Consider the following 8,533-nt stretch of genomic DNA (forward strand, 5'->3'; position numbering starts at 1 on the left):
TTAGTCCACCTTATTTTTAGGGTGATGCTGTGTAGCCCAGGTTGGACTCAAGATCCTCCTGCCTCAGCTTCCCGAGGGGTGGGATTACAGATTGTCACCACGCCCGTCTTCCGGATTTTCTACAGTGGAGCAAACTTTAAAAAACTGGATTCAGTTGGTGCTGTACCCCTGTGAGCCCAGCACCGGAGAGGCTGAGGCAGAATAGGAAATTCAAGCCCAGTCTGGGCGATTTAGTAGTAAGACTCGTCTCAAAAGGAAAACAAAACAAAAACAAAACAGAAAAAGGGCGAGGGAGGGGTGCACTCATTGCTAAGGCCCTCAGTTCCACCCCCAGCACCACATAAAGTCGAGTACAAGGCTGGGTGCCGTGAGTTCGAGGTCAGCCGAGGCTACAGAGGGAGACTCAGTCACAAAAAGTGAGAAACCCCACAACAGCTGAGGTGGGGACATGAGGACGACACTGCTGAGTGGGTTGGGGTGGACTTGTGGGGCGCTCAGGGACTCGTGGGGGACTGGTGGTCGGCTCGCGGGTGAAGGCGGCCTTTGACAGGGCGGCAGGCTGGGGGTACCCAGGGGTCCAGGCGCCTGGTGCCCAGGGTGATGGCCAGTGCCGAGCTGAGAGCGTCGCCTGTGGTCTTGCACGCGCAGGGTCGCCCCGAATCGACTCGGAGCCGCAGGTGTGGACCGAGGGCGGAAGCAGCAGCTTCTCCTAAATTCAAGGGGTATCGACATGCGCAGACAGCGGCCACCAGGGGGCGCCCACGGCCCACAACAACCAGCCTGCCTGATTTTTTTCCCCCCCCTTTCCGGCTCAGGACCCCGGTAGGGCCTCTTCCTGCTGGTCTGTGCCCTAGGTGATAGGGATTCCACACGGAGGCACTGGGCTTCCAGCCCTGTGACACCGGAGGAAGACGAGACAGCGGTACCTGCTGTCCACCCTCGGAGTTCCCTCTCAATGCAAATCCGTGGCTGAATCCCATCCCAACTCTTGGTTTCCGACATGACCAGAGACCCAGAACCTGCCCTGAGGGTTTAGCTCAGTGGCACCGCTCCTGCTTGGCAAGCTCAAAGTCCTAAGTTCGATTCCCAGTATGAAGAGAAAACAAAAACACACAAAACAACTGCTGCCCTGATGCTCCCCACCCCAGCTGCCTTCCCCCGTCTCTTCCGCTCCCCTGTCCCTGTCGCTGAGGGGACGTTTGACCCCGAGTCTGGCCAGCTTTCCCCTCTTTGAAAGCATGTCAGTCTCATTCCACTTTGCTGCTCCTCCAGGACTTCAGCCAGGATCGTACCCTCCCCACCGCCATGGGGGGTAAAATCAGGAGCGCTGCCTGGGCCCTACTTGTGTGTCAAGTCGGCTGTCGCCTTCTGCCCGACAGCCTCCCAGCCTCCCTCTCACCCTGCACACCCACAGCTGTCAGACAGGCTCGTGTGCGCCTGGCTCACACAGGGTGCTTAACAGCTGCAAGCTGGGCACGGAGGAGCACACCTGTAATCCCAGCACCCGGGAGGCTGAGGCAGGAAGATTGCGAGTTTGAGGCCAGCCTGGCCCTGTCTCCCATATCATTTCCAGCCATTGTGGAATGGTGGGCTGGGACAGGCTCCCCTCTCAGGGGCTGCTGAGGTGGAGGGTCACAGGGAGCTCTGGCGATGGAGGGACAAACCGACCTCCCTGATGGTGGCTGCTGGAAGTCGGGCACCTCCCGAGGGTACTCCAGGGAGAACGGCTGCACCCATGAAGGGGCTGGGCTGTGGGGTATCGGATGGGGTGCGTGCCACACGGCACCGCGGGCTGAGGTCTGTCAAATCCAGACTGCTGGAAACGCAGCCTGATTTCCTTAGCAGCCGAGCGACACTGAAAACTCTGCTTCTCCCTGTGCCCCCGAATCGACATCCACTGGGGCGAGAACTTGAGCCTAGGGCCTCCCAAGCCCCGGAGGACAGAACTGCTGGTGTCACGACTCCTGCAGGGTGGCCCTGGGCGCCACTGTCTGTGCATCTGTGCAGCTCAGCCAGGTAGAAACAGCCAGGCAAACTCTGAGCAGCAGGGAGACCTGTAAGGGTGCAGAGGGGAAAGGACGGGGGCACCATCTCCAAGGTCTTCCATCTGGGGGCCTCACTGGCTAGACTCGGACCAGTCTACTCTCCCGTCAGCCCTGCCCCTCCCTCCTGCAGCCGCCCACCCAGCCACGTGCCGCCTGTGTCCGTCCACTTACCCATGTACCACTGGGTACAAAACTGTCTTGGAGCCTAGGGTTTCAGCGACAAATCTGACTTCTCAGATTTCTTTCTGGGGCAGGGCTTCTCATGAGGCTGCAGTTCTCTGAACCCAGAGCCAGTCTGGAAGACCAGCTTCCCAGGCCGCTGTCTCACACGTCTGGCAAGGCGTTGGTCTCCCTGTTGAAGGGAGGCTTCTGAGTGGGCCTCTTCCCCTGGCTGGTGGGGTTTCCTCAGAGCATGGCAGCTGGCTTCCCCCCAGGGCAGTGAACCAAAGAGCAGGGCAGAAGCCACAGTGATTTAGCCTCGGAAGTCACAGCCTGTCTCTTCTGTGTGCTTTGGGGGTATGGGGCTACCCCCAAATGGGAGGAGGCTGGACCAGGATATAAATATCAGAGGGCAAGGAGCACTGCCCATCTCTCAAGCTGTCTGTCAGATACCGTCCATCTGTCCATCCATCCAGTCATCCAGCCAGCCACCTGGCTGGCCATCTACCTGCACCCGTTCCCCTGTCCTCTGTAGATATAATGTGGATGGCAAGAACCCACCATAAACAATGCTGCAGGATGGACTGGCAGTGTGGCTCAGTGGCGCCAATCCTGCCTGGCAAGTACAAGGTCCTGAGTTCGATCTCCACTAACACACACAAACACATACACACACACACACACACACACACACACACACGACAGAACAGAACAAAAAAATTTGATCCCCGGTACCAAAAAAACAGTACTCCATTTCTGTGTCATTGTAGAACGTGCTAAACTCACCTGTGATGATTTTGCTAAAGAGAACTCCTGTAAATAGCCTGAAACCTACAGAATGTTAAGGAACTACAGAATAACCTGTCTTTCACTTCTGTAATTTGCTTTGCTTTGCTTGTTTCTTAGGACAACCGTACCAGAGTTTTATCATTAACTACAAAGCTTGAAGGCACACAGCCCCAGTTTAAAATGTTATAAGATTAACAGATGCTGGAGGTGCTTAGCCTCATCCCCAGGGTGAGACCAGATGCTCAAACTGAGATAAGTTGCCATACCTTAGGAAGTACACTTGGACCTTAAATCCTAAACTTTCTATGAATTGTATGACTATAAAAGAGTTAAGATAAAAGGAATATCATCAGTCCTGGTTTCCTAACCCTGACCCCCCCCCCACTCTCGTGGGCTAGAATAGCTAACTAGGTGAATCCTAAAGATAATCATCCTAACCACAAAGAAGATGCTACGTTTGGGTTAAAATTAAACTGTCCTGTGACCATGACATCTGTGAGGGGACCTGAGAGAACTGGAATGTCTTATTGATCTGCCTCAAATGAGGTCATGATTGTAAACCTCCTATAAAAGGCAGACTGTAACCCAGCCTGGGGTCGGTCATATGGCACAGTTCTTGGTGCAGGCCGACCCTTTGCTAGCAGAGTAAACATTTTTTGTTTTACCCACTTTTTCATCGCTGTGTGTCACTTACCAGTTCCTTCTGCAGCAATTTAAATCCAGGTAGTGGTGACCTTGGTGGAGGAACGGATGGGGTGGAGTGTGAGAGAACTCCCTAGGGAGCCGGAAATGGCCAGTGTGTTTGTCTGGAATGTAAATGGTGACGCATACAACAAAAGGTTGGTGGGGGAGACCTCACTGAGGAGGTGGCAGCCAGGCAGTGCTGCTGCATGAGCCTGGGTGCCTGCAGGTCGGGGAGTTCTCCATGCTGGTTTCACAAAATTGGCCAGAATCGGCCCTCCTGGACTCTTGTCTCCTGCTGTGGCCCTGTGTGGGTCTCAGGAAACTGAAGTGGCCTGTCCAGAACTATAGGGCTTTGGAAAATTCTGTCACCAGGAAAAAAGAGTTGGTGAGTCCTACTTTAAATTTAGCTCAGTGGTTCCACCACCTGCTTCTCAAGCATAAGGTCCGGAGTTCAATCCCCAGTACCAAAAAAAAAAAAAAGTGAAATATATCTTTTTCCTTTAAGGATAAAAATCTGGACAGGAAAATGAAATGGACACCCTTTGGCCCCCAACATGCCGGAATTCTAAGCCTTGATACTTCCTGGAGAGAGATAATACAGACAGAGGATGATAAGACTTCACTTGAAAAAAAAAAAAAAGACTTTACTTGGTGCTAACAAGCGACTTAGTTTGCTTTCCTGTTTCACATAAGGTTTTACATAATTCAATTGTTTCACTTGTCTGAACACTCAGATAAGGGACCTGACCTTTTATACACGGTCTCTGTGAAAATTAATGGCACTCACAGTTGTGTCCATTAATACAAGTGTCTAAGTGTAGTTTTTTGTGTTTTTCTTGGTGCTGGGTAGAGACCCTAGTGCCTCCCTTGGCAAGCACTCTGCCACTGAGCCACACCCCAGCCCTGACTTACAAGTTGTGACTAGGGTGTCGGGGGAAACCCGCTGCACACAGATCTGAAGGAATCTGGTGGAAGCCCCAAAGGTATCTGAGAACTCGTCCTAGCCAGAGAACAGCAAATGCAGAACGTTGAAGTGGATGTGGGCTACAGTGTGGACCATTGCAACCCTGGCACTTGGAAGGCTGAGGCAGGAGGATTGCCAGGAGTTCGAGGCCAGCCTGGGCTGCGGAGTGAGATCCCGTCTCAAAAAATCCACGAGACAGGACCCCAGCTCTCTGGTATCATTACTATCATTAAAAACAAAACAAAACAAAACTGAGCTCTGTGAATATAAACCCCTGGATCATCTACTCTTATATCATTAATTTTTATGTGAATTTTACCTTGATTTTAATCAATTAATTAATTGGCTTTTTGAGACAGAGTCTCCCTATGTATCCCGGACTGGATTTAACTCATAGCAATGCTCCTGCCTCAGCCTCCCAAGTGCTGGGATTACAGTGCTGAAAGCAGCTTTCAGTCTAACTGCCTCAGAAGAAAACAAAAATCATGCTGTTATTTATTTGTAGGATATGACCTTTAATGAATGTCTCCACCAGAGCGGAAATAACTTCTGTACAAAGGGCACCCCCACATGTGCATTCTAAATTTTTTTGCAAGTATAGATGTATTTTTAAATTAGATTCAATTTTTTGTATCTTTTATTTTTAAATGTTTATATATTTATTTATTGTATTCTCAATTTTTTTTTTTTTTGAGACAGGGTCTCACTATGTAGTTGAGACTGATCTGGAACTCACTATGTAGCCCAGGCTGGTCTCAAACTCACAACTATCCTCCTGCCTCAGCCTCCTGAGTGCTGGGATTACAGGTGTGCGTCACCACGCCCTGCTCTGCATTCTCAATTTTTAAAAAGGAGAAAAAAGAAAAGCTGAGCAACAATCCTGTGTGGCTGGCGGGGGCTGCGTTGGGTCAGAATCTGCGGGGCCTCCTGGCCTAACCTTGAGTGAGAAACTGTTGCCCCCTGGTGACCGTTTGGAGAATAGGCCATTGTGCTATAGGTGAAACTTTTATTGGGCAGGGATGTAGCTCCTGGGTGCTGCACCTCCCTGGCAAGGGCAAAGTTCTGAGTTGGATTCCTGATACTGAAAACAAAAACCCTACACAATTTTTATTTCAAAATTTTATTTATTGATTGAGACAGGGTCTTGTCATGTAGTTCAGGTTGGCCTTGAACTCACTAGGTAGCTCAGGCTGGCCTTGAACTTGGAGTGAACCTCCTGCCTCAGCCTCCCGAGTGCTGGGATTACAGGCGTGCGCCACCACACCCGGCTTCAAATTTGGAGATTTGTTGGAAGGGTCCTAGCCTCAGTGATAATGGCAATTAAAACGGAGGCAACAGCACAAAAACATTTTTGTTGTTTTTGAGATAGGGTCTCACTATGGAGTTCAAGCAGTCCTTGAACTTGTGGTGATCCTCCTGTCTCAGCCTCCTGAGTGCTTGGGTTACAGGCGTGCACCACCATACCTGGTTTAAATCTCTTGCCTTTGTGTCCTCAGACCTGAAGGGGAGTAGGGCTAATAAACTTATGCCATCAGGTTTTGGACAGAGGCTCCATAAATGATCAGTGTGGCTACATACAGAAAAAGTTTAAAGGCCACAAGGAAGCCAGACACCAAATGAGAGTGGACAAGCCAGGCTTCCTGCTGCCTTTAGTCACCCATCGGGCAGCTGTAGGCCCACAAAAAGAGCCACCGTTTTTCAGCAAAAGCAGCTTTCAGTTTCTTGGCTGCCTCAGAAGAAAACAAAAATCATGCTGTCATTTATTTACTTTTTAGGAGATGACCTTTATTGAATGTATCCACCAGAGTGGAAATAATTTCTGTACAAAACCAATCTTCTGGCATGGGGCCACATCTCCAGCCTTTTAACATTTTTTAAAATTTTGAGACAGGGTTTCAATAAGTTGCCCAGGCTGGACTGGAGCCTGTGATTCTCCTGCCTCAGCCTCCCAAGTTGTGAGATTACAGGCTACTCCCTACTCCCTTTCCAATTCTACCTCAAACCCTCAACCCCAAACCCTCATGACCAGTGACAGGGACTCTGTACTGTTATCCTTCCCACACCAAGAGTCACAAAGTTTCCTGGTTTTCCTCTTCAATGTTTCTCCGGACTAAATCTCCTCTCTAGAAAAGGTCAACCCCGCCTGTTCCACACAGGTGCAAATCCAGACTACGGACTCCTCGGTCTCCGCCCACAGAGAAAACCGATCAAACCCGGGACCAGCCCCCTGCTACCCTGTGGCTGTATTGTACCCTGCAAAAACTCTGAAGCAGATTTCTTCCGGGTTTCTCCTGACAACCTCGCAGCCTGAACTTGGACTCCTCTACCCACTGGGTCTGATTTGATTCGTCCACCTCGAAACGTGCCACGATCTACCACGTCTTCATACACCTTCTCTTCTTGGCCACACCGGCCCCTGTGAAAGACGGACTTATAGCCCAACATTTAGAAACACCCTCAATCACATGTTCAGTCTTTAGACAGGACAATGCCCTCTCTGACCCAAGATGCCCATCCTGCCTGTCTGTTATCTGCAGCTTACACTGCGACCCCCACACCAAGTCATCCTGTGTCAACACCAGACTCCAGTTGTTCTGTGAAAGGCTGTAGGCCCGGCCTTCAAAGGTTCAAAGGTGGAGCCAAAACCTTCTTTGTTTTTTTTTTGATATGGTCTCGCTGTGTAATTCAGGCTGGCCGTGAGCTCACTAGGTAGCCCAGACAGGCCTTGAACTCAGAAGATCCTCCTGCTTCAGCCTCCTGAGTGCTGGGATTACAGGCGTGTGCCACCATGCCCGGACCTTTTTTCTATTTCTCTACAACAAAAGGCTGAGACTGTTAGCTTGAAGCCACACCTCCCCATCCTAACTTCCGGGTTTAAGGCGGCTAAGATCCTTGCTCCACCCCTCCTTCCGTTCTCAGGCTCAAGCTCCACCCCTTTCCAGGACCTGCTGCTGTCCTTGTGCTGAGAAGGCCTCTGGCCTCCATGTGCGTCTCCGGATCTTAAATCAACTAACACATAGCTCCTCAAACCGGCACAGACCTATTCCGGCCAGGGCACCCCACCCTTTCTTTCTTTCTTTCTTTGTTTTTGCTACCGGGGATTGAACTCAGGACCTTATGCTTGCCAGGCAGGCGCATGCCACTGAGCTGAATCCCCGGCCCTGGGCACCCCTTTCTTACCCGGCAATGCTTGCCATTTTGGACCCCTCCTTCCTCCTTTAGGCCCGCTAATATCTAACAGTCTGCCTAATAACTGGGGCCCTGCAGCCGCCTGAGACCAGGCTGCAGGCAGCCTTGGAGCCGATCTTCAGGGAGCGGCCCCGCTCCTGCCCCTGCCCCAGATCCTCGAGGGCACACAAAGACATTTGGTGTTCGCGCCTCGCCAGGGGGAAGCACCATTTTCCTGCACCCTGCTTTCTCCTTCGATGTATCCCTGGAACCTAGTACTGCAGTCGGCGGCAGAACGTACGTGTAAATGAGCAAACGTCTCCTGCAGGTGATTGATCACCCCTATTTTCCAGAGGGGGAAACAGGCTCAGAGAAAGGCGTCCCTCCTAACCCCCTAACTCAGCTGCCCAATTTCAGCACTGGGCACCAATCCTTCCTCCTGGCGATAGGAGGAAGGCGCCCAAAGCTCTGCCAGGCTTGGCCTGTGACGCGTGCCCAGAATCCCAGCCCTCGGGACACCGTGGCAGGAGGGTCGCCGCGAGTTCCACGCCAGCTGAACTACATGGTGAGACCCTGTCGCAAAAACCAAAGAAACAGGCTCATCGGGCGTCCGCGTGTTTGGAGGTGTGTGGGCCTGGGGGCTCCCCGGACCTCTCAGCTTCTCCACCTCCGCCCCAGTGCCTCCCCCGGCTCGCGCTGCTCGGGGCAGGAGGCGGCCCAGCCC

The 8,533-nt window shown here is 51.8% G+C and overlaps 1 long non-coding RNA gene across 1 annotated transcript; it reads right to left on the minus strand.

Moving 5' to 3' along the window:
• Positions 1–1,132: 1,132 nt before the first annotated feature.
• LOC117286882 lies at positions 1,133–3,190 on the minus strand. The gene is made up of 3 exons (XR_004518025.1): positions 2,991–3,190; positions 2,217–2,397; positions 1,133–2,054 (listed from the first exon to the last, which is right to left on the minus strand). It is a non-coding gene; the product is annotated as an uncharacterized LOC117286882 (long non-coding RNA).
• Positions 3,191–8,533: the final 5,343 nt, after the last annotated feature.

This window comes from Fukomys damarensis, unplaced genomic scaffold (assembly GCF_012274545.1).
Source record: "Fukomys damarensis isolate Sample0158 unplaced genomic scaffold, DMR_v1.0_HiC HiC_scaffold_19, whole genome shotgun sequence".
Taxonomy (NCBI): Eukaryota; Metazoa; Chordata; class Mammalia; order Rodentia; family Bathyergidae; genus Fukomys; species Fukomys damarensis.